The sequence below is a fragment of the Pezoporus flaviventris genome, unplaced genomic scaffold, assembly GCF_033815535.1.
Source record: "Pezoporus flaviventris isolate CSIRO_AGI_PZ_B2104156 unplaced genomic scaffold, CSIRO_AGI_Pfla_v1 ptg000072l, whole genome shotgun sequence".
NCBI classification, from domain to species: domain Eukaryota; kingdom Metazoa; phylum Chordata; class Aves; order Psittaciformes; family Psittacidae; genus Pezoporus; species Pezoporus flaviventris.
The window spans coordinates 7,676,439-7,681,098 of NW_026892620.1; positions in this window are offsets into that span (position 1 = coordinate 7,676,439).

Below are 4,660 nucleotides of genomic sequence, written 5' to 3' on the forward strand. Positions count from 1 at the left end.
CTGTCTTCTTGACAGAAAATTGATTTTTCTCATCCTGGTACATGAACCACAATAAATTTCTCCTCCTATTGCTCAAGAGCTTTCAATACCATCAAGCAAAGCTTTAGACGATGTCAGTAGAGACAGAGACATTAGAATAACCATGAACAGTCAGAAGCTGTTTCATTTATAATAGAATTAAAAAAAAAAATACCACACAAACCAAACAAATTAAAAAAAACAAACAACCTAGTCTTCTGCTGATAATGAGTTACAGACATCCATTCTTTGCTGCATTTACTGCATATTGTCCAAAGACGTAAACCCCCTTTTATCTCTTTGGAAACAATATCCATAAATATATCCTACTGTAAATGGTATCCCATCAAAGCAAGATGGAAACCCACATTTATTTTTGCATTCACTTGTTTTGAAGATACTTTAAAGTGCAATACTTGAAAATTATTGCTTGTATGGTGAGCTTTTACCCCAAGTTTACAGAGATAAATGCTGTTCTGACCTCATCACACCACTTTCATAACCATTATGATCCTCTATTTTACAGAACACACACAGTGACTTACACAGTACGCTGATGGCTTCAGATAACTTGAGGCAGATGTGTCCACATCACATATCTACAAGCTATATCTACTCTTTTATTGAGCTGTTCTCTAGGAAATTACTTCAAGAGTCAATTCAATTACTTTTTAGCTCTCTTTCTCTGCAAGTGGATGCATAAATCAGGTATGTAAGACTTATGCACAGTCTGCATGGTGACGCATGACCCGGACTACCTGTGCTACACTGTGCAAGGCTACTGGGGTCTTTAGCTCACATAAACTCTTAGAGTAAATCTATTTCTGTGCAAAGTGAATCTGGTGAGGGTTGCTGCTTCTGATACTGCTGTTGTGGAAATGAATCTATGTGAAAGACTTTGTCTCCAATAATATCAAGTGGTGCATGTAATGATCTCAAGGCTTTTACCTATTTTTTAAATGTGAATGCTATGCAGTGAGTCAGAGCAATTATCAAGGCCTCACTTTCTGAGGAAAAAAAACCATTTTATGTTGCTCCTATAACTCAATGCTGAGTTAAAATTCATTTCAACATCCACTACAGGTAAAAAAAATGAAGTGCAAGACTAAACAAGACCAGCATTGGTAGTGTAACTTCTACCAGTCAAAAGCAATAAGGGATAAAAAAATATTTTCACTCTTACAGCTGTCTCTAGATTTTTCTCATTTATACACAAACCAGCAAATCAACCAGAGAAGAACTTCAAAAGATGACTTGAAACCCCTCTTTCTACTGATAATGAGTTTTCTTTGACCAAACCAAAGAATTAAGATCAATTCTGTAAAAAAACTTATATTTCCCTAATTATATGAAGCTAGGGCTAATTTTCACAAAAGTTAATAATATGCCTTTTGTAATACATCCTTTCCCAAATCCATTGGCAGTTAAGGTAAATTCTTAGATTTGTGGAACTTTCTCTAATGTTTTTAAAAGTATAATATTACAAACTAAATTGTTTTGACTAACAAGCTCTATAATTAGTTTATTTTGTAAGCGATAGGATCGCTAGAACTTCATAAATTAAAAATTAATTGGTACTAAGGTCTAATATGACATAAAACAAACCTACAAAATTTGAATTGCCTTAGTATTAGTATGTTTGGCCTTAGAGTAATGGGCTGATTTTAAGAAAATATTATTTTAAATTGTTCTGTGTAGTTTTTTACCTAGTTAACAGCAGCCTTCTTAGAAAATACTAACATACAATATAAATAAGATGGTTTTACATGATTTCTCTACTTTCCCTTCTTTCAAACATCAAATTTTGATTTATTTCACAAAATCAATCTTTTCTTGAGCAAAAGTCCTTCTTCGTTCCTCGCTCCCAAGCCCACAGTTGATCTCTATCAACCTCTTTTTTGTTGTATACAAAATTATTTAGGCAATCAAGAAGAAAACAATGTTGATTCACTCAATAGGGGCAGTTTCATAGCTATTTTTCTTGCTTTTAATCACTACATAGGGAAGATCCATTCAGTATTGCTTCTTGTGCCTGATTTCATCTACTTTGCATAATTATTCCACTGATATACATTACTATAGTGTAGCAGCATGTGTTTAGTGACTGAAAAGACTGCAAACTAGAAGGCACTTGGTGAGGTCAATCTGAGTCTACACTTTAAAGATGGTTATCGGGAGTAAGACTGAGATCCAAGAAGCGTATCCCAATATATATTGTTTTTTTCAACTAAGAATCTTCATGAAATTAGACATGTCTTCAGATGAGAAAAAAAAAGAAAAAAGAAAAAAGAAAGGAACTAAGATAAGTATATTGCTTCTTCTCTTAATGTTAGTAAATAAGGTAGAGAGAAATTCTACAAACAACTACAGTTTCCATGGCTGTGCCCAGCTGTAACATTACTGATCTCAGAGGAGCTCCACTTTACATTTGTAGTTGAAAAGTCACAAACACTGAATATAGTTTAGATCCATTTACAGGTGCACATGTAAATAAACCTTTACCACATTTCACATTAGTATCTAAAATAATTTCTCAGTCTGGTAAGTTAATGCCACACATTAAGAAGGTTATTATGTTAGAAGGTAGCATTATTTACAGGTATTCTCCCAGATATCAAAGCAATACAAAAAACTAATCACATTTACTCAACTCTTTTATGTTGTAAATTATTTTAATATGTTTATTCCTGAAACCACTAACTATAATGTCCAGTTCTGAAAATGGACAATGAAGACTATTTTCTTCTTGTAAAGACTATTCATATAGGATTGACATTCCCTTATAGAGCTGGCACAAACCTCATGAAAATTCACAGGTTTTCTCAAACCCAGACATCTATGGGTTTTTAATTTGACTGATTTATACATTGTTACATTTTCCCAGTATAACACAAACCAGAAACTGCACATTTAAGTCATAGTAGGTATCCACATTTGTAGGAATACCATGCATTTGTTGATTCAGACTTATGCCAAAGATTTTCTTGCTCAGGACATTTCCTACACAGTTTAAGTTTCAGACAGTTTAAGTTTCAGACAACCAAGAACTACACAACTGCATAACTGACACATAAATGTTCCCAATGAGATGTACCTACATAAATCAAGACGGAAAACCACGTCTCATTTTCAAACTTGGGTGCCTAAAATAATAAAGAACTGCTTTAGAAAACATTCATTCAGCAGCATTTCTAAAAATCAGACCTGGTAGCTTAACTTTTCATAAGCATTCATAGTGCAATTTTGTTAAATTTTGTTTCAGTACTCTAAGGCATTCTGATTTTAATGGTTTGTCTTGTGGTTTAAATTTACTGACTATGCAGATAACCTCTATGTGTAAGTCCTAGTGAAGCAACTCTGAATATCCGAAGTTCTAAGAAGGTAACCTAGACAGGTATTTTACAACTACTATGTAGCTGTAGAAACACCAACCCATTCTGCTTTGAAAATTTACTTTATTTAAAAAGATATTTTATACAAGTGATTTTCAAGTTTTAAAGACACAAGTACGCACTGTCTTAGCTGCTTCTAAGAAGCTAGAAAGGCATTACTTTCTACCTTCTCCAGATGAAGGCATGCAGACCAATCACACAGAGTGGCACAGAAAAGTCACCTGACTTTACAGGCTGCTTTGACCCAAACATTCAGCATCACAGAATTTACCTCACCTGCCTTTAAATGTGCATGTCTGTGTATGAGCTACATACTATAGTGTGCACTGATTGTCAATGGAAAGAATTAAAGACCCTTTAGAACATGACTAATGTTCTGAAGTAGATCAGCTAAACCATGGCCTAAAATATCTATTTCCTCTCTCTGGTGGGTGAATGCTTCAGCTGTAGATATCTACTGTTTGGGTATCTGTATTTGATCAATCTAATCCCACTTGTAACAGCAATTAGTGTTTGACCTTTAGGTATTGTGTCTTCTGGCTCACTGTGTAATTGCAAAGGACACTTCTGCAGCTTCCTTTTAATAAGGCAATAAGACTATTCTTAATTACTGTGGGTGCTAAGTGTGTTTTTTAGACAAGAGAATTGACTAGGAGCCAGTGGGGAAGAGAAGCAGTGATGCAAAAACTTTAGAGAGACTGGAGAGACATGCACCTTATCGGGGCATAAAGTCAAACAGCAATAAAAACTAATTTAATCACTTGTTTCAGCTGAGGAACATCCAGATGAGACCTTGAAGGCTAAAAGGCAGGGCATGACCTTTCTGAACTGATCTGTAAAGCCATTACTGTCTTTTCAGGCATGTATCTCATACAGGCTCTCTTCAACCACAGCACATGTCAGATGTCACTCAAGCTGGATCCTTCTGGATGTAAAAGAGGAAGAATTCTTGGCAGTGCATTCTCAGTGAAGTCTCCTTAATCTGAAAAAGCCCAAATCTAATGCCCTTGAGGGCATGCCGCAAAACTTATTTGTCAGAGAGCTGCTGAAGCAGCAAACTTGAGCCAGGGATGATGTATAGTGAAAATGAAGAAACTTTCATCTTCATTATTTATCTGCTAAATGGTGATTGAATATTATGAGACATTGTAGATTGCCATTAATTTCACCACACTGGTTGTTTCTTTTTTTTTTTTTTTTTTTTAATACTTATCAAGAACATCTAATGTGTTAAATGGAAGTCTTTGTCA